At 42.8% G+C, this 25692-nt stretch overlaps 1 protein-coding gene across 1 annotated transcript in view; it reads right to left on the bottom strand.

The window, feature by feature from the left end:
* The window catches only part of CUNH10orf71 (chromosome unknown C10orf71 homolog), a 52125-nt gene extending 39111 nt beyond the window's left edge, over window positions 1–13014 (bottom strand). Inside the window, exon 1 of the mRNA XM_042018872.1 lies at window positions 12586–13014. The gene's annotated coding sequence lies outside the window, so the exon portion shown is untranslated. The remainder of the gene's footprint in view (window positions 1–12585) is intronic.
* Window positions 13015–25692: the final 12678 nt, after the last annotated feature.

The raw sequence follows: 25692 nt of genomic DNA, 5'->3' as shown, positions 1-25692 counted from the left end.
CTTCTTTAACATGTGATGCCACTTCTGCTGTAGCCAAAGAAGGTGTCCCTGCCCCTGTTCTGTGGCCATCAGCATCCTCCTACAGCTATTCAACTCTTCTCACTTCTGATACTGTCCTTTCCCCATGGCCTCCCGACATCCCAACCCCCCTCAGACCCCAGCTTCACACAGAAGCCAGGGACTATATTAACCTGTTCCATAGATATTTGTCTCAGAAGTGAATAATGATCAGATTGGGCTTCCCTAAGTCTTGCATCCTTGGAATTTCAAGTAAATACTGAAGCCCCAACAAAGCTGTTAATTATCCATGGTAAGTGCTGGCAACAGTGCTTGTATTTCACCCCAGTAAAGGCTGCCAGGGGAAGGAATGGCCTCTTAATGGTGATCATGAAGGATTTTGTGGGGGAGAGTCCTCACAGACAAAAGATACCTTTTAATTTTACTAATGTTGTCTAAATGTTGCTGGATTGGGGTCCTACTGGTGACTTGAGAAATTTAAAAATCCTTCAGTCACAGAGAAAACAGAGTAAGATACTAAAGTAGTGACACACTAAACTGTACACATGTAACTCAGACTAGAATTTTTCCTACATGCCTTAGACAGTCGAGTGCCAAAGAAACATGATAGGTGAGGCACTGGAACTGGTGAGGCACTGGAACTGATGAGGCACTGGGAGGAATTGTCCAGGGAAGTTGCAGATGCCCCATCCCTGCAAATGTTCAAGCTCAGGCTGGATGGGACTCTGATGGTCTACTGAAAGGTGTCCCTGCCCATTGCAGGAAGGTTGAAACTAGATCTCTAAGGTTCTTGCCTACCCAAACCATTCTATGATGCTACCAAATGGACCCTTGCCTCCCTTAATCTCAGTGTCAGACCATGTGAACATGTGGATCACTGAAAAATCTTCCATTTTCAAGTCAGAAATTTCCCACCACTATAGCAGGTGCTGACTCGGGTTTTTATTAGTTTTGTCCATCTTTGGGCATCCAGGAAATAAATTTTGAAAAATCTCTGCTGCATCTGCATTCACTGCTAGGTGATAGTACAGCCAAAGGTCTGGACAGGAAAAGGCAAAAGCTCAAAAAAGGAGAAAAGAGACAACTAATACTGACGATCCCAAGAGATGAGAATGGATCCAAGCAAGTCAAGAGGACATCAGTTCCAGCCCAGCCTGCATTTCCAGGCAGGTGTTATCAAGGCATGACTTCCTTAGATAGTCAAGGAGAAGAAAAAATACGGAAAAATGCTGTAAAAGTAAAAATTAATCACTGGACATGAAAAATTATTTTCGAATATGACATCTAGGTATCAGTCTATTCAACCTATGCCAGCGAAGACCCTCAGAAATGCCCCTGCTGTGGTGTTTCATGGTGGGAGGCAGAGAGAGGCTGTTGGACAATGAAGAGCATGGAACTCCCAGCAGAGCCAAACCCACCCACAGTCGGTGCTGGCAGCTGTGGGACACAGGGACTTCTGCACAGGCACTGCAGAGATGGCAGATGGCTCCTGTCTGTTCAGCACTGGGGAACAAAACAAGCTGAAATGCTTTACAGAAAGGCTGCCAGGCAGAACCTAGAGCTCTGAGCTACAGGCAGAAATAGCCCCACAGGCTGGAGGAGCGGCACCTCTGCAAAGACCACTCACCCTGGCATCCCAGTAGTGGATGGTGGCATTTAAGGATACTCATCACCAAAAGGGGATGCTTTTGATTTTCTGCAGCCAAAACATGGACATGTAGATGTGATCTCTTCCTCACTCCTCATCCTGCAAACCCTTGCTTTGCTGAACCCATGAAGAGACTTGGTTTACATGGGCCAGGCTCAGGTGCCAGCAAGCCCACAGAGAGAACAGGAGCCCAAGAGAGGCAAGAGTGCACTTCAGATTTCCCTTGAACACAGGAGTCCCAACCTAAGATTATATCCAAGTACAATGAACAGATTTATACAAACCCTGCAAAATTCACACCAGGAGATCTGGGGTATGGTTGTGTGTACTGTTTCCACCTTTTTCCTGGGGGAGAAGTAGATGACTTTGCCATGATGTCACTTGTGCCTCTTAATAGCAATCCTGAGAACCTACATTCCACTTTCTATTTTACCCTCCCTGATGTTCCCCCTCAAGCAAAGCCCTCAACAGCATAGTTTTGGAATGACAAATATCTTCACAGGCTTGAGTGACTGCAGTAACCTCACATTCCCTCTCCTGGTGCAGCCTGCATATCACAAATTCACATAGTTCAAAGTCAGCCCCTGAATACTTCACATGCTGGTTCTGCTGCTTCCCCCCATGGCGTCAACATCTTTAAGCAATCCCACATTGGCCCTGACCTGGTCCATCTGATATGCTCTAGACTGATAAACAAGGACAGTGACAAACAAGGGGAAGGAAATCAAGAAACATGTTATGGTCAAGGTCTTGATTTCTACAGAGCAATGAGACCAAAGAACATGTTAACTTTACATAAGCTGCCATCAGTGACCGCCTCACATTTGTTGTCCACCACATAAAGCTTTCAAGGATATCTTCAAATTAATCTAGTTCACAAAGTGCTCTGTGTGAGGGGAACCAGGGGTGTAGGAGTCTGAAAGCTGAACAGAGATGGACAATGCAGGGGAATGTCATCTACCAGAACTTGGGACGCTGCAAGGATTCGGTGAGAAATGCAGTCTTGTTTTAGATCCCTCCCCTAAGATTAATTTGGGCTGTGATGTAGGCAGACATTAGTACAGAGTAAAAGCTGAATGCCTTGGCTGTCACTGGATCACGCATAGTGATGATTTTACTAGCAAAGTGCCTATGCACTGAGATGCTGTTTCTGCTAATTGCCTATCATTAACACTGCCTCCATAGGAAAGACTTTGGGCCTCATCCATCAGAAAGACAACATAGGTTAGATCCTATAAGATTCTAAGATTCTAACTATCTTAAACCATAATGTAAGCACTTAAATTCCTGCTGAAGTAGTTAAAACAGGTTTTTACAACCTTATATCTATATATAAGGGCTTAAAGAAAGCAGGGAGGTAACTAGAAACATATTTAACTCTCCTATTTCAGCTATCTAAATTTGAATTTTGGTGCCTTTCTTCCTTTGTCCATAAATATCTTTCCACTCACTTTGGCAGACACAGCCCCATCATGCAGAGATGAGATTTTTGAAAGCCTCTGTCAGAGGCTGAAAGCTTTCAGCTTTCCAGAGCACCATGCACATGAGCAAAAGGACTGTTTTCACACGCAGATGATGTAATGTATTTGGAGGGAATCTGCATGGAAATGAATGCCAAATGCTCATTTTATTTTAACTTGGTGTTTATGAAAATGTCTAAAGACTTTTAATGCTTTTTGGTGTTTGTTAGATGTAAAAGGAGAAAAACCACACAATTCTAATCCCAAAGAAGGGAATCAGCCTATTACATTCCATTAAAGATGCAACATCTGCTTTATCTCAAGAGAAGTCCCAGCTTCTTCAAGGCCTTGTGTAAGTGCAAATATTCGCTAGCACCAAAATGGGATGCAGTTAGGTCTAATGTCATGTCACCAGCATTGATCATATTATAAAGAAAGTAAGTGGCAATTACTTTGACTAGGAACTGCTTGGCTTGTTCAAGTAGCTCTGCTCTATGTACATTCAAAATTGGCTTCTGACAACAGGATTTCAAAAGTAAAGTGCAAGATGTACATGCAAGGAATAATATAAATGTGCTGTAGGAGTCCGTTCGTCCACTATTCACTAGTCACAGCTGCCCTTGACTGGCTTGAAATGCTTCCTTATCACTAAAACAAACTCACACAGCCACACCCAAAGCCACCAGCTGAACGCATCTACCCAGAAACTTACCAGGCTTTCTTGTGGAAGTTACATATCTCACATTTCATGTCCCCTCTTTTGATGGTTGAATTGACTAGCAAAAGAAAAAAATTCCCTGGACGCATCAAATTTTTGCTGTGCCAGTGCAATGGATCATTCTGTCCTCTGGTTACAGCACATCATGAGAATGCAACTCAGCGGGTGACGCAGCCAAGAGGGCATAACAGGGACATGAACTACATGGATTACCACTTTTATGGGACACTGAATCTACATTCGCAAAAAGGAACAACTGGTGTTTTTCAGGCGTTCATTCCTCGGAAAGACGCTCAACCTTTCCACATTTACGGCGTATTTTCTTGGAAGATTTATTCTGTTGAAAATCCTATTTTACACCTGGAACAGGAGAGACAAAAAAAATTTCTGCTACTCCAACACCTATGCTCTTTAGTAGATAATTTGGAGGAAACTCACCATGGTTTCCCTTTAATAAAGTCCGACATGCTTATACAGAATACAGACGGACAGGAGATGGAAGAATATTGGATGGAAACTGGACACACTTTACCCTTTTCTCTTGCTCCGAAACATCCCAACCACTGCATTTTGCTCCTCCACAACACACACCACCTTCAGAGAGTAAGCACCCAGACATTTTCAGAGGTTGCTTAGGAACTTTCTAAGTTATCATCATACACGTCAAAGGTATTTTAAGACACAGCTGAGTGTACCAGAATATGCAACAATGACAAAGCCAGGCTGCCTGGCATGTTTTGTTCATGCCGTGTGAAAACCTACATAGGAAAAATTCCAGCAGTGCTGCCTCAGTAAAGGAACTTTATCAACCAACACCCCTCTGGTGACCAAGATAACCAGAGAACCAGACAATATCATCCAGTGAATACTGGAGCCCTTCATTTAGGGTCACCCAGTCCAACACTCACTGCTCAGAGAGCCAAACTCTCCCACAAGGACTTCTTTCATCAGCTTTGGGATTGTTTCTTCCTCCTGTAGCATCCCAGTTCCTCTGGCACTTTTAAAAACACTACAGTATCTTCACTGGGACTTACAGTGCTTCGGAGAATATATGATCGGTGGAAGAATCTCCTCCTCCAGCTGCTCTCTCAAAAAGATTTCAGCAATGACATAAACAATGTAGAGACTACTTCAGCACTGTCTTTCCTGATGTACACAAGAGACCTGAGTACATGTCCCAAGGCTTTTTTCTTTGCCTCCTTGCACCTCTCTGAGCTGGTAATAGGGCCAAGCTATAGAGACCCTCAAGTAAAATCCAGAAAACACGTTTTTAAAATGTATCAGCACCTCTGTAACATAATACATTGCTTTACGCGGAAAAGGAAAGAGAGATGGAGGGGAATAAAAAAGGAGCAAGGCTGAAATGCTGAATGGTTTCCCACAATATTCCTTAATGTCAAGGCAGGAAAGCATTACATAGCTGGTGCAGGCGTGTTTCCCTTTGTTAACACACCCGACATCTGTGATTCTGCTGCTTGCTGTGACATGGAATCCCTTCCAGTTGTCCCAGCAGCTCAGAGTCCTGACAGAGGGGGTGATGGAGAAAATAGCAAAGGAAGAGCAGCTGTGAGTTTTCAAGCATAGTTTCCATTTGTTCTGGATGCCCATAGCAAAAGCACCTTGATTTTTTGGCAGTAACCAGCCTGAACATGTTTTCTTCATTTTGTCCCATGATGTGACATGGCATGTTAATGGAAGGCAGCACATCCACACACAGCAGGCTGCCTGAGGTTGTCTATTCACCATTGGCACCTATCAAGCAAAGTGCACAAAATCTTTCGATCTTTCTTCTTTCTTTTCAATTGGACTCAAGATTAACTTGGCCACACTCTGAAAGCATATATTTGAGCCCAAGGACTGGATTTGTGTGATGATGAGCTCTCATCGAGAGCTGTTAATGAAGAAAAGGAAATGACCCCTTGGATCCGACCAAGGAATTGTTTCACTCCATGTCGGCCTGCAGTGGCAAACACTGAGGATGCTGGCATCCTGTCAACAGGATGTTGACATGAGTCAGTCAGCAATGTTTGCATGGGTCAGTCTGTAGCAGAACATTCTACTCACCGGGGGGGGGTTTCTTTTTGGCTTTTCACTTCAGGACTGACATGCATCCCATTGCATTGGACTTACTACTTTATTTTCAAATAGGTTGGCTTGCCATTATTGAAAGAGCTTTTTAAGTTTGTCTGATTTGTCCTGCTGAAATTCTTCATTTCACATTTCCTTTTTTCATCTTTTAAGAGAATCTCCTTTCTGAACCCACAACTATCCTGGTGCCCCATGCTATCAGAAGCTGCTGCACTGGTCTTGGCTTTGTGCTGTTCAGTGCCATCTGAGTCCATTTTTTGCCCATAGGACTAATTCCTCAGAGAATCAAAGTTGGCCAGGACAGATTTCTTTTGAACCTCAGATGGAATTGAAGGAACAGCATTTTAGTGTGTCTCTAATTACAGCCACCATGACAGTTCATATGTGTAGCAATAAAAATAACCATAAACCTACCTAATCATTAAAGTAAAGCAAACAACTCCTCTCTGTATCATCATACACAGGTACTGGAGTTGCTAATAAACCAGGAAGAGCACTGAGGCACTGGAGTAGCATCTTTCCTATCTCCACAGTTTCTTAAACAACTTTAGAGGCATATTTTTATTAAGTATATGAAAGGCAGATGATCTTAAACCTCAAAAAGAGTCTGTATAATAATTGTGTGCTCTTCTAATGCTCTCCAAAGACCTATTCAGAGTCCATTCTGAAAGACAATAATATATCAAGAACTTCTGCAAACTTCCTCCTAATGAACACATGCCAATTTGAGACCAAGAATTCTGGCCTCGGAGGACAAAATAACCACTGCACTTAGTCTCTGGGTGTTTTGCTACTTTATTTCAGAGTGATTCAAAATCTAATTAAATTTCTAAACTCTAATGAAATTACAGAAGAAAAATCATTTAGGATTATATTATATACAATTACTCACAGCTGAAAATTACAGTTAGCCTCTTTCACCAAGACAGGGTCTCCTGAGAAATCCTTGTTATTCATATAACGTATAAATCTGACATTACTCCCACTATTTACAGGTCGAAGGTAAAAGCAGAATTAATTAAACATATATATCCTGCCCAGTGGCTGGATGGTGAAGGATAGAGAGAAGGCTGATAATGATGACTGTGCTTGAAACCACATTTCCCAGTTTGGTCAAGAATCAGAATAAACCTACGACAAAGCAGGATTATATTAAGCCTGGCTTATTCTGGTCAGTGCTTTTCCTCACTGGAGGTATGCCGTGAACAAGAACAGTGAAGCTTAAGCAGTCAGCTGTGTGCAGTCACCTAGCTAAGCTCTTTGAAGCATTCGTGGAAAAGTAGCAATGGAATAAAGCAAACAGCTTTAGCAATTTCAGCCAAATACTCAGATGCTTAGCTCCTTCTTTGAAATATAGAAACTACTTGAGATTTCTGATTTGGGCCAGGAGAAGCAACAAAAACAAAATAAGAAGCAACAAAGCAAAATAAAACAAAACCACCCCACCCAATAAAAAAGCAACCACCAAACCCCAAAACTAAACAAGAGAGTTGACATTTCTGCTATTCCTTCAATAACAGGTTTTCAGGAACCTTAAAGCATGGGATCATTTGTAGATGAAACATATGAGGTACAAAGCCACCGAAGGTTTCTTACAAGCATCCTGACATTTTCCATCCAGCTGGTGCAGAGATTTTTGTTTTCTTGGTTTTGGTGTTTCCAACTCTGACCTCATAGAGAACCAGGAGTAGTGAAAGAGCAAAAATGAACTACACACACACAGGTGTATGTGCACACCAACACTCACTGCAGGTCAAAGCAGTAACAAATACTTTCTATGACATCTGCCACAGTCAGTTGTACCAATGCTTCACACCGCAAAATAGGCCAGGAACATCGAGATATTTTTCTTAGTCAGAAGTTACTGTCTGGGAACTGGCTTGCAATGGCTTAGCAGCCATAGTGAGCTGCTTCTCCTCTGCTCCTGAAAAAGCTGATTATGAAAGGGAAATATTCAAATAAGTGCTCTTCTCAAAACATTAGGATATCATTCAAGTTGAGTTCATAAGAAAGCTGGCAATACTGAAAGAGAATGCCTCAGAAGGTTCTTCTTCTAAGACAGAAAATCCACTTGCTTATCCGCAGATTTAGAAGGTCTCAGCAGAAACAAATTCACCACGGTAGGACATTTTCAATTTGTAAAAATAACTGTTAGTGTTTAAAGGCCCCTTAGAGAGCAAAACAGCTGAACCAGGCTGTGACTGTTGGCTGTCTACCTTCTCCACAAAACATTTTCAGGTTTGCTTATATATTGAACTTAAACCCAAAAAAGGGCACTTCTGTTTGCAAATGTAACTACTCAGGATGTGACTGTAGTTTCTCAACGATCATGTGACCTGCTTCAGCTTTTTTTTTTTTTTTTTTTTTTTTTTTTTAAGACACTGCAGAACAGCAAAACTCAGGAAAACTTGGGTGAAACCACTCCGTTGTCACAACTTCATAATGACCTTATTAACAAGCTGGATATCAGTTCCAACAGCATTTCTTCTCTTAAGTAAGTGATCTAACTTATTTGTTTTCCATTCTTTTTGGGAGCTTTTTTTCCTGAGCTTGGTGGGCTTACTTATTCCCCAGCTTAATCGTACATATCTTGTGTAAAACTTTGTTTCTTGGAGAAGAAACATTTTTTGAACCAGAGGAGTACTTTGCTGAGTTTTCTAGCTCACATTTCCTATTCTGGGTGCAAAGGGCTTGGTTGTGCTCAATCCAGAAGACACCGTGAAGTTAAATGCCTGCAGCTTTGCAGATGAGATGGCCGAGCTGCTGAGCACCTGGTTTGGCACTGTACAGGAAACAGTACTTCAGCAGAGTGTGAGGGAAAAGCTGACCTGTGTGCATGCTGACTGCAAGCTGCTTTTGGACTCTGCGACTCTCCCTTTTTGGACTTTCGTGCTCCTGACTCACGCTGTTTCTAATGCTCCCTGCTGGCCCAAAGCAGGGCTTTCTCACAACCCGTTTTTTCCTTCATTCTTACTCATCTCCTCGTTGTGCAGGGAGGAAGTGGGGCTCATGGCTAGGAAGCCTCAGCAGGGCTCATATTAACACTGGGCAGTGTGGGCTAACGGGGATGAGGGAGCTGCCGGCAGTTCCATGGGCTACTGCCGTCCCGGGACGTTTGGTAAGGGGGCAGGCACCACCCTCTGGTGGCAAAAGCCTCAGCTTTTACCTAATGAGCTCCTCCCATACTACCCTGCTTCATGCAGACATTCACAGAAAATCACCATCTACATTTGGGGAATCCCACAAGGGCAGTTTGCCCCACCCAAGACATGCAGACCAGTTATTGCAGCTTGCATCCACTGGATATCCACTACTGCCTCACCTTCTGCAAAGCTGTCCACAGATCTACAGCAGTGCTCTACCCTGCAGGTACCCATTCTCAGGGTGCACACAGGAATTTGTTGCTCTCACTGTCTTCTTTTGTTGGCCCTTCAAGCCCTCTGCACCTTTCTACAGGCACTTCCAAGACTCCAGAGGAGTGGAGACTGTCCACCACATGGGATATAGGTAACTATTCTTAGAGATGTGAAGTCAGCTGTGACAGGTCCCTAGTGACTGACTGGTTATGGCTCAGCAATCAAACGGCACAAGTCCCATTAGTGCAGTAGCATTTGCTTAGAGCAAAGAGATGCAGACTCAGGAGCAGCAAGACACGTTTAACAACAAAAGGCGTTTTGCAATAGAGAAAATGCCTGCAGGTGTTCACATGGAAAGGTACAGGCAAGCTATATGCAATGGATGGAGCCGTACGTGGAACAGACTAGAGCTCAAACAATTCCTGTCTCCATGTCAGAGTTACTCCTGTGCTCATCTATTACTAGAGTGAAGGATTTTGCCTCTGAATTCCAGTGAAAGGACTCATTTGCTTGGATGCCAACAGCACCTATATTAAGAAATTTACACACGGCTGGAAGTTTTGCTACACTAAATACCAGCTAAAATACTTCCATTTTTATATGTTGGTTTTCAGGAGTGGCTTCCAGCAGGATAATTGCCTGTAACCTCTTTGTTGTCATGGGCATTCCTTACTTGACTCTGGAGTTGCTCAGATATCCCCTGTGAGCCATCCCTTTTTTCTACCCTGCCTCTAGGTTTCCCAGATATTTGCTTCCTTTCCTATTTGCTGTCTCAATTATGAAAGGTACTTAGCTCCTGGCTGCTGCAATGCCATTGTCTGCTGCAATGAGGAGAAATATGAGTTGCTGGAGGAAGGGAGAAGAAAGTTACGTGGAAGCAGGAGGCAGCAAGCAAAGGGACTAAGGCAAGTGCTGTGCACTGTGAAGAACGAGGCACACGTTGGTGTTTATCACTGCAGCTTATGGCTAGGAGTGGCTTACAACACCTAATCAGGTGGGGAAATGGAGCTCTTCCTGCTCCCTGATCTCATGCCCAAATTGCATTCTGCACCATTTTCCTCGCTGCGCTGACCTCTGGGCAAGGCACCGCTGTGGCGCAGAGCGCACAGGGCCACCGGCGTGGCTCAGAATCTGTTCTCTGCTTGGCTCAGCTCTGCGTGCAGCACGTCTGGCGAGCGCTAAGCCTGCCCAGAGCTACACCGGGATCACACACTAGAGGCTCCCAGCCCAGAGTATTTATCTGCGGGTCCATCACTTGCTCAGCAGCTCTACCTTGAAGTGGGTAACCGCAGTGGCAGAGCACTGTGTTTGCAGCCGGCAGTGAGAGCTTCCCCGCTGCGTGCCTGGCTGCAGCACAGCTCAGCAAGCCCGGCTCCTCCCGCAGGCTCCCACAGCAGCTCCACAGTTCCTCTTTCTGCACTGCCCCCACGTGTAACGCAGTACCCATCCAGGCTGCAGTCTCATCTCCAGATTGCCCACTACACACTCACCAAGATGTTCCCGGGCGGTGGAGACGCAGCCCGCGTATCTCCCCCGCCTGCTGGGGCTGCCAGAGCCGGGGGCACATCTCCCCCGCAGCTGCACGCTGTGGCCGAGCCGGGCACACCGCAGAGGGCAAACAGCACCGTCACTTGCTTCGAGGCGCTTTGAAAAATGATCCACAAGTCACTCGAGTGTGGGTATCAAATTCATCCGCTAGGCTCTTCCACACATAAGCAAATACTCTGCAAGTCCAGAGGGTTTATTCAAGATGTGTTAGTCTAAACCCTCTACAGAGAGAGTCAGAAATCCAGCACTGGGACGAGGGCACTGCAGAGTTTAAGGCATCATTTCTAACCCCCCCAAATGGGAAGGTTTTTGTACATCCCCGAAAGATCTAAATTGCAGATAAGATTAAGATCAAACAGAAAAATGTGTATTTGAGTTAGTTAATCCACCTCTTTTCACCCAGGAAAAAAATGAAACAAAGAGAATCCACCTAACACTGTCTTTGAAAGCAAACAGTATTTAAGCAGCATCCAGTAAACGATATTAAACCTTAATTAAAAGCATTTTGAAAGTACGAATTGAAAATATTCTCTTTAGTCTTGTGGGTTTTCAGAAATTTCCCTCCCTTTTTAAAAAGAAACTAATAACTTAATCTCAATGTATTAAACTGACCTACATAAAATATTCCATGTAAAATATTATTTCTGCCATAAAATACATAATCTGACACTGGTTTAATTCCATTAGAAAGCATACATTAAGGTCTATGTATTATGATCATTAGGATAATAAAAGTAATACAATATCACTTTTATTATGTTTGAATTTAAAACATTCTTCATATGGGCACAAGGAATAATTAAGGGGATGGAAGAAAGGTGTTTTTATAAAATTTATAATGAAATAAAATCACAGGCGAGAGCAAAGAGACTGGTTTTTAATACGGAAAAAGAGAAGCTATGCTTTTTATGCCCACTGTGTAGCCTTAGACCTTCTTTTTCTCTTTGAATTTCCTTATCTTTATAACTTTGATTTTGGTCATTTAGTATAGCCAGTATAAGCATAGATTTCTACCTGTTACAACTCCTTCTCTGAGTGTCATGGAGGTTTTGGAGAGAAAACCTTTCTGCTTGTATAAAATAGGTTTCCAGACATTCTCATTACGAAGAAAAGTTTGGCAAAAAAAAAAAAAAAAAAAAAAAAAGGAGTTTCAGCTCTGAATTATAGTTCCCAAAATACATTTGCTCTGAAACTCAAGATTTTTTTAAAGCTCTTCTCCAGATTTTTGAAGCTTGATTTGTAATTTATTAAAATTTGGGAATAGAAATGTGATTAAGACCAGGAAATAAAAACAGATCTGTTGTAAGCCACTCAATATATCAGATTTTTTTGACATAACCCTGGAAGCCCCAGGGCCCACACTCAGCTCAAGGGTTTTAGTAGTCTGAAAAGCAGACACAAGATGTATTTCTGTAAAGATACCAAAATGCCTTGTTTTGGAACATAAAGACTATGCTTCAAGTTAAAAAGCAGTCATGTTTCTAGCATTCATTTTACTGGAAAACAAATGAAAGCCCAGACCCCCCCCATACCTCAAGAAAATAAAATTTTTTTCCGCAAAAAGTGGACGAGAGGAGCTGGGACTTGCAATGTTGGACACCTTAGCAGTAGTAAAACTGAGTGCACTTAAGACATTAAAATTCTACTTGGGTTTCAGCCAGACAATACTCCCTCCCAGTTCCCTGCTATGGTGGGGAATGCCAGTGAAAAGATGATGTTGATGTTGATGAAAAGCAGCTGTATTCCCACCTGTACTGCCACTCTGGCCAAAAAGCAGTGCCTTCATGTTCTGCCTGAAGCATGTGCAGGGGACAGGAGTTTAGCAGCATGCAGGAGTCATATCTGCCTTCAAAGCCTTCTCATGATCCAGGCACCTCATGCAGCTACACAGCAGTTACATCATTTGGAGCTACTTGAGAAGGCTTTGGTGGAAATATCCTTGCACTGAAAAAAAAAAAAAATTGAGCGTACATTTTTAACAATTTCCTATAATCATGCAACATTGACACTAAACAGGACCTTTCCTTTTTCTCTTTTTTTTTTTTAATATTGATTATTTTTCCTTCATAAAGTATATGGGAATGAATTGTTTTCTTCAAAGCCACTCCATTCTGAGGGCCTGGCACGCTCTGAGCATCAGGCAGCATGGCTCAGTGGCTTTATGGAGAAGGGAAGAGCCAGGAGTTGTCCTTTTTATGAACAGAGTACTTGGCATAGAAGTCTCTGAAAAGGTTTGCTTCCAGCCCACAAAGTTTGCTTGCAAGAGGAAAAGACTGTCTTCTCTGCCAGCAATAAATCACATTCTGACTACTGGAACTACAAGGCAGGATTGGGATTCATGTTTTTCTTTAAAGGGGTGTTGGGCTATGCCATACCCTCACCTATTAGCATGTCTTATTAGCCTTACTGTATCTGTAATCTTCCTCTTGATTTATAGCAGCTTCTCTTGTAGAGAGCTCTCTGGCTTGCAGCGACAAAACCATGGAATGGAAACAGTGCTAAGGCAACATAAAATTCTAGAACTGTATTTTCTCTTCTGGTCAAAAACTGGCACAGTGTGACCACATTTCTAGGATGCCCTCATTAACTTGACTGATAACACTTCACTACAGCAGGAAACCTTGTATTCTATCTTAAAAATTATTAGAATCAACTATCCCCTTGGAAATAGCCAGAAATGGCATTCTGCTCAATGTCCTAACAGGCTAAAATATTTCCATTCCAGATTTTCGGAGAGCAAAGGTATATGCTTCTGGAAACCCAGAGGAGGAAATAGGTGAGTTTATGGTGAGATTTTCACTTCCAGACAGGAAGTTAGAGGCAAAACAACACAACTGAATGTCCTTAGAAGACTTTGTATACCTTTTATATGTAGAACATAAGCATCTGATTGAGTCTGTAGTTGGCTAGTGCTGCAGAGTCCTGTCATGTGACTGACACTTTAAATTACGTGTAGGGAGGACAGAGCATGGGACTCAGACCCTGAACACAGGCACCCTCCTGCCTGATGGATGAAGGAGGACCCTTCTGTACACACAGTGATGCCAAATCACAACACAGATCATAGTTTACACTTAAAAATTCTGCTTCCTCGCAGCAAAGACTTACAGAGGCAGAACAGCTGGGCAGGGCAGGAGGTGAGGGACTGGGAGGTGGATATGTGCATGTGCAGCTGTGGAAAGCAGGAGTAACAGTTTGGAAGGATACAGAGTGGCAAAGGAGTGGGGATGGTGGATTTTGGTTTTGGGGGGAAAAGTAAAGCCCTAGCTCTAAAACTCAGCTGAGACCTGCACACACCAGAAGCTGAAGCTGTTCATTATCATAGAATATCCTCGAGCCCCTTAGCCACAGGTTCACATGGCTTCATGGTATGCTGGGGTTTGAAAGAATAGACTCAGACTCTTCTCAGATACCTAGTCTGGCTCAGCATTTTCTGTTTAGGGATTCATTTAAAGTTTGGCACATCTGAACCTCAAAGAATGTATTTATTATTTAATGGTGTATACTCACTGACTTGTTTTCAATATTTGCAGATTACACATATGTTATTATAGGAGTTATTCTGGGAGCAGTTCCTAGCAATCAGTTTTGTAGCAGTAGTAATCTGCATGACCAAAACCAAAATGATTGACAGTGTCTTTGAAGGTAAGAAAAACATACTCCTAATCCCTTATCCATAGATCTAGCTCTCCTCATCTTCTGATACAGCAGGTCTGAGCTTCAGTGTTAGCAATTGTGTATGTACAACAGCTCTGGTTTTCCTGAGAAGAACTATTTTAGAAGTGTCTGAATTGTGGGACTGCCTAGAACTGCAGATTTACATTTCAGTATAACCAACTCTACTCTTTAATCTCAAACTTGTTTCTCATGATACCCTGGGGATATGCTACAACCAAACTCAAAACAGACAAAGTATTAGCTAAGATACAGCTCTGACAAAACTGTCATGCGATATTCCAGCTGCTAGAATCAAGAAGGCCTTTAGGAAAGTTGCATGCTACAACTAATATCAAAGAGTTTTTCCTCAGAAAGGATGGCTGGATCTTTACCAGCTGTAACTGTGGACTCCTAGTTGTCTCCTCACAAATTCTGTGGAGGCCTATCATCCCTCTGTTCCTTGTTTTTAACTAATCACATTTTCCTCTTCTCACTTTAGAGTCAGATGGCAAAATGGATGGAAGGTAAGAGTCATCATGTTTTCTCTTATGCACAACTTTTAATTTCTCTCTCGTTATGCATGATGCTTCCCCACATTTGAATGATTGCACATAACACACATGATAAGGCTCTAGAGGACTGGGATATCTAGTGAATCTGCATGGAAAAAGGAATTTTCTTCTAACAGCATTTTAACATTTCAGAAACATGCAAGAAAACTCAGCAGACAGATTGTTTTTAAAATTAAAATCCTTCAAACACTTGTGATGAAGCTTTTTTGTTTTTTGGGGGGTTTTTTTGTTTGTTAGGTTTTTTGTTTGTTTTGTTTTGTTTGTTCTATGTATAATAACAGCAAACTCTGGGTAAATGGCTTCATCTAAGGTTACTGTGTCTGGATCTCAGTTCTGAGAACTCCCTTCACTCCAGGCTCTTACAAGTCAAGGTCACGCAATGATCATTCCTGCTGGAAGGGATGCCTCTTTGCCCTTCACCATCCTCCCCCTTACCCAAAACAGTAAGGCCATTTTAGGGTTTGAGCACCTGACCAGTTCATCAGCAGAAGAGTAGGGCCAACCTTCGTAGGCAATGGTCACTCTGCATCTCCCCCAGGGGCAGGCAATGGAGAAGGGGACAGGAGCAGAGACTCTGGACTGCAAGTTGTCTGTTGGCTCATGGTAACCTACAGATGGTGACTCTTTTGTGTTCCTTTGAGACATTTTATAAGTGACTAAAAAAACCCCAAACATTAATTAATGAGCATTCTCATCAAGTGAAGACAACAGCTGTACTCGATGATCTCAGAAATGGCTTTTGGCCTCTCTCAGAGAGCTGGATAGAAGGATGTCCCTATCACAGCCATTCCTCATAAAGAGAGCACAGCATATGTAAACACAGAATTAAAGATCAAAGCAAGGACACCCTCTGCAGCAACGGCTTCAATGCTTTGTGTGCCCAACAGAGAAGGGCCCCAGTCCTGAAGGATTTGTTATTTTCCCAGGGAGACACTCCCCCAGTGGTAACTGGCACAAAATGTTTCCTTTCTAGTAACACACCATTCTCTGACAAGACTCTGGCAATTCCTGTGCATTAACCTGAAATAGATTAGGACTATGATAAGGTCAGAAGAACAAACATAGAATACTTGGTAAACTTTATGCTGCTTTCAGGACAGTAAAGACAGAACAATGAATAGGAAAGTCATGAGAAAGAGCTAAGCCAGAACAGAAAAGCCAGAGACCAGAGTCAAGAGAAAAGAGAATAAAGGGATGACAGGGACAAAGACAAGAAGAAACATGGAAGGCAGTGGTAGATTTACTGCCTGGGTGAAATGCAGATGGTATGATCTATGAACTGTTCCACACTGGGCTTCTCTAGCTCCCTTTGCTGTTTATTATGTGCCATATTTTCCTTCAGAGACAGTCTGAACATTTATTATATCATCCTCTGATCTTTCTAGGGGAAGTGACTGACTTTGTGGTGGCAGCAAAATTTAATGTCTTTAATGGTGACCTTACATTGACCTCTTTGGTATTTCCTTATCCCAGTCTACAGGCATTTGCTAAAAGGTAGAATGAAATTTCCAGTTTCATGACAAAATTCTGGTCTTAAGGCTGGAAGTGTGACACAATACACAAACATTTTGCCTTAGAGCCACTGACACTGAGCAGTGAGAGAAACTCTAATTTCACAATGTTTTGGGGTAAAACTATTTATGTTAAAGACTACCCTTTTATGGCTAAGTAGGAAAAAACCTAGTAATCCACTGTCACTTCTTAATCACTGTACTTTTCAATTCTGCTGTGGTAGTCTGTAATTTACCAGCAAATCTTTGTTCTCAATCACTTCAGGGCATCTATGTATTATTCTCTGGTGGGTCACTAGGGGATTCTATAATGCTGGTGTTAATCTGTGGAAACACTATAGCCTTCTACTGGTCTTGAGGAAACCTCTGGCAGTAAAAATACAACCAGAGCCATAGCAAACATTTAAAAATGCCCCTAATAAACTAATCCTTAGTAGGATTTATTCAGGTCACCAGAGAGGCATATGGTAATTAGGTCTAAGTTGATTTTATCTACCTGCTTCAGTTCCCTATGGATTTGTAATTCATGGAATTTTTAGACCAGTGGCTAGTCCTGGAAAACCCTCTGATAAAGTGAAATCTATCATCTGAAATCACCTGATTTTCTCCAACCAACCATATAGCCATCCTGAATCCCTCAGGGACAGGCAACCTGAAACCCTCAGTGTTAATCGAGAGACCATCTCTTTAGGATTGGAGAGGAGAACTGGCAAATCTTCTGCAAACAGCTTAATTTTCTGCTTGACCAGTGATGACTATTAATGCTTGTTCAGGAAAAAAAAATACTTAATCCAACTGATAGAACACTCAACCAAATTCACCTTTAGCCAAATTTTGTTTTAAATTTCACGTCATTATTCCCACAAACCCCATCAGTCACTCAATATTTCCCTAGCTGGGACATACTCTGAGTGGGCATCACCCAGCACTGTACTTTCATAGCTGATGGAGTTGCTCAGCCTTGTACCAGCTGAAGGCCTTGATGCAGATTATCATCCTCTAGGTCAGAACCCCAGTTAGCTGGTACTGAACCTAACCAACCCATTCCAAGAACAGATTTTCACTAAGAACAGGAAGTATTCAGATGTGTCTCCCTTGATAATTTCCAAAATACTAAAAAAAAAAGTGTTTCTATACTCACATGATAATGACAGCTCATTGTGAAGTAATTAATAGCATTTACCAGTTTATTTAGTCAGGTACATAACATTAAGATTTAAACAATTCACAATGGGTTGCCCTTAAACTCAATGGGATATTTACTAACGCTTGAGAAGAAAAAGGCTTGAGGCAAGATTCTGTCAGCCAACAAAACAGCAATTTATACGTCAACTGACAATTATTTAACATCCTCTTTTTTAATTAATAGCTCATGTCAGTATCAAATGCCATCTTGGTGTAAGCTTGGTAAATTATAATGCCTAAAATTTTCATGCAAGTTTAATGTATTCATAAAAATGTCTGGGCACATTTAATGCTGGCAATATTTTGAGTTAACTACAGTGCATGTCACCTAGATTTATTCTGACAGGAGACAAAGAAAGAGACCTACAGAGACAAGGAGAAGGGTGGAGGGACAGAGAATGTTTACTAAAAGGGAAAAAGTACATCTTTTAAACCTGCCACAAATTAATCTGTTGTCAACACGTCCTGGGAAACAGCGCACACAAAATTCCTCATGCAGCTCACTGGGTTCTACAGGACTCCATGTAAATCATTCAGTAGAAAATCAGGTTTTAAATGCAATACACAAATTCTTCTGACATTTGATGGAAGAGAGGAGGAGCTTGGGAGCTGCTTGCCAGGTGTTTTTGACTTCTAAGGGACCAACTTCTCTCTCCTTTGCTGGGCTGTGCTTGAGAAACACTGGATACTTTTGAGAACTTTTGAGAATTCTTTAGGTGAGTGGAGGTGGTCTTGGAATGTTAGTGCACCTTGAAAGCCTCTAATCTGTGCTAAAAGTCTCTAAAACCAGTGCCATACATTGCATAGGAGGTGAAATCATCCACTTTGAAAATATAAACATTGGAGATGGATGGCATGGAAAAGTCTAGGTTTGGGCAATCATATGTGCAGGTTTCAATGTTGAGCTGCAGTTTCTTCCATCAGAACTGTGGCAGCCTAAACATCTGAAACAAGAGTCTTTCTCTTAGCATTTTGTGATGTTCAGGTCTGTAGCCTGACAGGCAGGGACAGTGAACAAGATTTGATCTAAAAATATCATATCCTTCAAACAGGTTTAAAGTCAGATAGAAAGAAAAACATCTTGTTTTGGAGATGAGAACAGCTCTTTCTGATCCAAATAGTCCAACTTGGTCTATAGCACTGAATTGAAGAATGCATCATTTAACAACTAGGAAGCCAAGAACATAGACATGAGTCCCATCACCTGCAAATGAGAGACACAATCTGTCTAGTCACCAGAGTCTGAGCTCACAAATAAACTTTAAATAAACTTAATTGGAGCTATAGTTTTGATGCTAGAGTGGGTACTTGAGAAAGCCACATGTGGGAGTCCTTTGGAAAATGGTCCCAAAATTTACAAATCAAAATCCATAAGTAAATACAAATTGAAAAAAAAGGGATTTTGGCCTTGTCTGAGAGTGTCACTGGAAGAGTGGGTCACAAGGGAAAAAGGTCCATATGGAGAACACAGGTTGCCCAGGATGCTGGGCACTGAAATCCATTGCAGCCACTCAGATACTGGGGCAGCTATTCACAGGTACCACTATAGGTTCAGCCCACAGCCTGGCAGCAAGTCGCCTGCTTCTATCTTTACTCTCCTAAAACAAGCCATTTTTTCTTTTCCTCTCCCAGGAATATTCCTTTTAAACTATGCAGTCGGTTTCATCTTCTTGGGTCTGTAGCAGACCAGCCACGTAGATTCAGCAGAATCTTTGACACCTCCGGGTGAATGGATTCTCTCAACATCCCTCAGTTATGCCCTAAGCTGTTCTTCCACTTGCCACTCTTGTTTCCCCAAAACAGACCTTCACGAAGTCTTTCATTCTGACAAGTAGCATATTCTATGTACAATTCAATCATCAGGTCAACAAAGTTGTCATAAATTGTTAGTGGTTTACATAGAAGGAAAACCAGAGTTTGGATCTTCAATGATGCAAATAAGCCTTGAAAAATCAGTCACAAATTATTCCTGTGTGGTCTGTTTTGACTGCAGAGCGTCTATTCACATTGCCACCATGGCCAAAAGCCAGTAGTGAAGAGCTGTCAGGAGAATGGGAGTGGAATACAACTTGGAGGGCTCCAGTCCTCTTAGGCAGAAGTGCATTTGAACTTCACTGAGTAGATACCACCTGCACAAGATGAGTCTGGCCCCTTTGATACACTGGGACAGACCTAAATCCTCACTCAGCACTGTAGGGATTGGCAATCCAACCAAGAGGTGGTTGATAGACTGAAGGCTGTATTCACTGCTTTAGGTTTCCTCAGCATGCATCCTAGGAACTGAGTTTAATGGAAAATATTTTAAAGCTTCACAAATGCCATAATAATGCACACTATTGCAAATAAATTTGAGTAGAGATGATCTAAACAAATCCGTGTGTGTGTAAATGTTAAAAATGGGCAAATGATCTGAGCAGAAATGGCTCTCAACTCCTTGTACATACACATTTACATAAACAAAATGTCAATACCCATTCTGTGTTGAGGCAATAGTTGCCAGTGACTAGAGCAATAAATTGGTATTTCTACCTACTTCTGTCACTGCCCTGTCTAGCTGAACTTGTTCTTCTGAACAACCTTGGACAAGTCACTGGCTCAGGTTACCCCTTCCATAAAATGAAATTAATCTTTTTATAACACACTTCAAAATCAAGGACATTAAGCTTTGCACTATGCTGGAGACAGCAGGCTTTAAAAAGCAGCACTAAGACACTCTGTAGGCTCTCAACTCCCTTAGCACCATTCCTGGATTGAGGAAATACTTTGTATACAGGCACACACACCCTGAAAGACAGTGAGATATATAGATAGATAGATATATAAATATATACTACACACATACATATGGCACAAACTGCTAGGGTGAAATTAATTCATTAAACCCGTTTCCAGGATACAGCATATCTCACTGATGTCAGCTACCAGCCTGATGGGCAGAGCCACACTTCTGGCTATTTTTTGCTCCTCTCTGGCCAGCCTCCACATTCCCTGGGAAGGTACCTGGCCCAGGGCGCCTGTACTCCTCTTGGGTCTGGGGACTGCCTTTGTGGTTGACCTTTTCACAGCTGCCAAACAGGGAAGAATCCTTACTCCTTCCTACCCCTCTGCACAACTGTTTGAGGCTAGTCTTGAATAGCTCTCAATAATTTGATTGTAAGAGTTGGTGCCAAATCTGCTGAGTCAGGAGAATGCTTTCCTGGTAATATTCAGACACCTGTCACAGGCAATTCCTTCCACAGCCATCATGGTCGCTGCTGGCAAACTTGCTGGTGCAAATGATTCCAGCAATAAACGAGTAATTCTACCCTCCCCTCGAGCTGCTGCAACTCTGGATAGGAAAAAAAAAAGGAGAAATGCTTCTGGAAGAGTACCCTCTTCACCCCTGTCAACAGGCACCTAGGGTAACTCAAATATGAAATGCCACCAAGCAAATAACCTCCTGCTCCCTGACAGCACCAGCCTGCCAAACAGACTGAATAGCTTTGTGTTGCCTAGGGCTAGTCAGAGAAGTGACAACATGGGATTAGGTAGGAATGAAAGCTGCTATGATAGCTAAAGGACAGCTTAAAACCAACAGAAACCAAGGCCTCTTGACGCAAGAGACTCAAGAGTGCCACACGTGTTAGTCAGACAAGAAGAGCATCAAATCAGAGCTCCTGCATATTCCAACTCACCGATTTTCCTGTATCACATTTAATTTCTGCACACAAGTTCACACTAAACTTATGAAAAAGGAATCACTGATTTCAGGTCCTAGGAGCTTTTGTCAGTGACATTTCAGAAAATAAGGTTATTTACAGATCCTTTTTTACGATCATGTGTACAGTGTATCACATCACTTTATTTCAGTTCCCTGATCTCTTACTGTCCAAGAGTTCTGCCTTGAATAACTTGTATTAGCACAGCTGTTAGTTTTTCTCCTGATTGTTGCTTATAACCATCCACTCTCCATATTCCATGTGTACTTTACAGCCTGGTGTCAGAGAACAAACAGCAAGCTGAAAGAAATCAATGAGTACCACAAAGTGATCCTGACTTCTGCCTCGTAGGCTGCAAATGCTTGGGGATCCGTGGTGTATTTCTCAGCAGTTCACGGAAGTTTATGGGCTTAAAGGCTTTCCATATAGATTTAGATGGGGTTTAAAGACACTTTGCAGAGGCTCACAGAGTCAATGGAAAATTTGTATGGTCTTCTAAAAGAAAAACACAGAAAACCACTGCCTGAAAAGTAATTAGGTTTGTGTGTGTCTATGTATGTGTATTAAAACAACACCTGGCCCACTCCCAAATCTTATTTACAACACAGGCATTGAAATGCTTGTGCTGGTCCAGGAGAGGTAGAAGCTGGGGATACGAAGAATAACTAACCTTGTAGGCAGAAATACACTTTTTAAAGTGTTTGTGAACTGGTTCCTTTGAATGAGCTTCCATGACTCCCTGGAGGAGAGCAAAGCATGGGAGCAAAGGATGTCCTACCTCTAGAGAAAGGCCTGCTTCACCTCCCCCCCTTCCCAGCACAGCTGTATGTTCTGCTCAGGCAGTCACCCTTCTCCACTGCCTCAGGGAACCGGCCCTGCCAAAAATCAACGCAGTAGAACATAAAAATAATTTTCAGAGGTATCAGGTTGTTCAAGGATGTCTGGCACAAGGGAATTGGTAAAATACTGCAACTGAGGTGCCAGGGAAGGCTGGACTGTCCTGTCTTGCAGGAACTGGCATTGTCAACAGTGGGAAGATTGTGTGAGAGCATCAGCAAGACAGCCACTGTCTTGGGGTGACTTACTGATTGCATTGGACTACATGGAGAAGAGCACTGGCCTCCCAGCCAGTCTCTTGTTTGCTCTTTTTATATGGAGAGAATTGAGTTACTCAGTATTAGACCATCTAGGCAATCACTTAGTAACTGCGCTTCCTAGCAGTTCCTTGCCAGCTTCTTCTCCTCTGACACAGGCAGGGGAAGGGATCAAGTGAGCATCCCTGAACCTAATCCATTGCTGATTCACCTCAGTGAGCTCATATCACTGCACTGGCCTGTTCTGTTGTTAGAAGTGGGAAAAATACTGTAATTTTTTTAATGGCTACAGATCCAGACAGAAATTTGTGTAGCACTTTACAAGCCAAAGTCTGTTATTTTGTGTGAAGAAATTTTTGATGATTTCATAAGCACAGCCTATATCAGGTCCCTAAATATGTTTTGAAATGCCTTTCCTTTCTTGGAAAGAGCTGCCACAAAATGGAACAAGCTGAAAAATATTGTTGCATAACTGTTACCTCTTGGGTAATGTCAAAGCTGTGTCACTAAAAGCAATTCCTTGTGTCTGCAAAGTGCCAGACCAGTGCAGGCAAAGGAGAGCTGAGACAATCCCCTGGTACATCCAGTGTGGTCACCAGGCTGCAGGCAAGCAGGCAGGTACAGGTGAGCCTTTGTCCTTGCATTCCAGCAGACACCTTCCCTGGCCGCCCTGGAAGGTCCCAGGGGCTGGGCAAAGCAGGCAGAATGGCAACTTAGCTGTGACTGTGCTGCAGGACAGTGCAGGCACTGCCACCTTACAGAGTTGTGCTGACTCGCCCCAGCCCCAAACCACAGAAAGAAATAGGGGAGGAAAAGGAGCAGAACAGAAAAAATCCCTCTGATTCCAGCCTATCTAAGTGTCATAATATGGTCTCCCATGGACTGTATTCAGTCAGACTAGAAGGATGAGAATCAGAATCTTACAGAGCCTAACAGGGCAGTGAATTTCTCAGGAACAGAAAATTTTGGCAGAGCATTCTAAAAGACATGAGTGACAAAATTTCTCTCAGAGAAGGAAAAAAGACGGAGGCAAATTATGTGAAGCATTGTCCTTGCCCACCAAATCTCCGGTGACATCTTTCTTTAGCAAAGACACCAGAAAATACTTAAGTAGTTTTGTAGGAGTGGGACTGCGATGAAGTTCATTTCCCTGTGGAGTCTTGAGATTTAATATAAACAAGTCGAGGGCTGCAAGAGAAGATCGTATTTCCAAGCACTGACACTAGATGGAGTAAAACTGAATAAAAGATTTAGAGCAGCGAAGAAAAGATAACAAAGTTCCTGCATTTCCCCAACTCTAACGTGTTACTCATTTGAATTCTCATCTTTGATTATTGCTCTGAAAGTCACAGTTAATAGCTCACTCTCTATACTTTGCAGGTCAAACACGGGATCAAGCCAGAACAGGTATATTCTGGGGGAAGGGGGTGCTGGTGGCACGGGGAGGTGGAGTGACAGTACGGGGCAGACCCAGCTGTGAAGGCACATGCAACTAGGGAAAGGTCACACAGCAATAAAGGCTGTGGGGTTACCCTGAGCTCCTAGTGACAGCCCAGGTCTCCTGGACACTCTGCATGGGCTAAGGTGGGTAATTTAACTGTGCTGTCCTCCAGCTTCCCAGTGGTTTACCTGGAGCACCCCAACGTAAGGGCCAAGCACACTGCAAGGCTGTCTGCCCTAGGCAGCTGCCCCACAGCAGCAGGCACTCGAAGTAATAAACTCCTGGGAAGATGCAGCCACAGCAGGGATCCAGGGGCTGCTCAGCTGCTCCCCACTCTGGCAAGCCAATACTGGGGAGCACCCCAAATGACAATAGTCCAGTGTCTGCAATACAGGGAGCACTGGGATGCTACCCAAAAATGTATGGCTTGCTGCCAGTGGATTCCTACCTGGCAGTGACAAGGGCATCTGGAACTCACCAAAACAGCCACAATCATGCGTTTGTTCTGTTAATTCCCTTAGGAAAAACAGATGCCTCCAAAGGTACAAAGAAACATCTAGTAAAAGAAAAGTGAACTGAAAGGAACTTCATGAATGTAACTCCAGCACCTCCATTAATAATTTTCTAGAATTCCTGTTATTTTTATCTGAGTATATCCCAGCTCAGTTTTTACAATCATGTTTTACCTGGGACAATACAGGTAAAACCAAAGCCAGAGAATTATTGTTAACCTGTGATTTTTCTTTCTTTTCACAGATGACAGCAATGCAATAAGAAACCAAAGTACAAAAGATCAATAACCCTTTTGCAATCAACAGTTACCTGGTCTGAGGATCAATAGAAGTCTCTTGTGCACAGGCAGGAATCTTACCAATACCAATCCTTTTCTTTGTTCTTTAGTTGAAAGGCTGATTGATTGTTTACTGGAAGAGTTTGTAGTGCAGGCTAACTTCAATCACTTGTACCAAAATGGCTTGCAATCCCCCACAGCATGTATATGAAGCAAATGTGTAGGGAAAATAAAATAGATGATCTCTGTCTATTAATAGAGCCTATTTAGTCTGTGATAAGTATATGATTGATTTTTAAAGTCAGTTAAATACCAGGTAATCAGAAAGGTGGCAATATAACTCAGCAGCAGAATTCATGGTCACACCCATATTTCAAGATAAGTAAATAATGATTTCAGCAACCTGGAAAATCATTCATGTGAGGTTAAAACAAAACAAGGCTTCTCATTTATTTCAGGAAATACATGTTTTGTGTTGTAATCTCTAGATTTATTTTAGCAGGCTGTAGCTTCCTGAGAGCTCAGCAGGGATGCTTGGGGAACGCGATGCTGGTCCCCCTCCCGTAGCCCATTTCAGACAGCCCCGCGATCTTGCTGCGGCAGCCGGCAGCGCTACAAGCAGTGATGGCAAAGGAGGCGAGAAGGGTCTCCCACAGGGGTTTGAGAGGACTTCAATCACATCTTGTCCCCGCTATCCCCAGAGGCAGAGAGACCTCGTGATCTGGGTGCAGGGAGGTTTTGTTAGGGGCTCAGGGGTGGTCCCTGGGCGGGGTTGGGGTACAGGAACCAACAGGGAGAGCCCGAGGGAGTGGCCAGGGCTGGGGGCAGGGGAGAGCAGAAAAGGGAACCTGGCATCACAAAAGCAGTGGGTTAGCAGATCGCCACAGTTTTGTGTTAGTAGGAAAACA

Source organism: Corvus kubaryi, unplaced genomic scaffold, assembly GCF_017639235.1.
Source record: "Corvus kubaryi isolate FWS band 111438036 unplaced genomic scaffold, C.kubaryi_AGA036_p1.0 138, whole genome shotgun sequence".
In the NCBI taxonomy this organism is placed as follows: Eukaryota; Metazoa; Chordata; class Aves; order Passeriformes; family Corvidae; genus Corvus; species Corvus kubaryi.
This window is presented reverse-complemented; position numbering and strand designations above follow the sequence as displayed.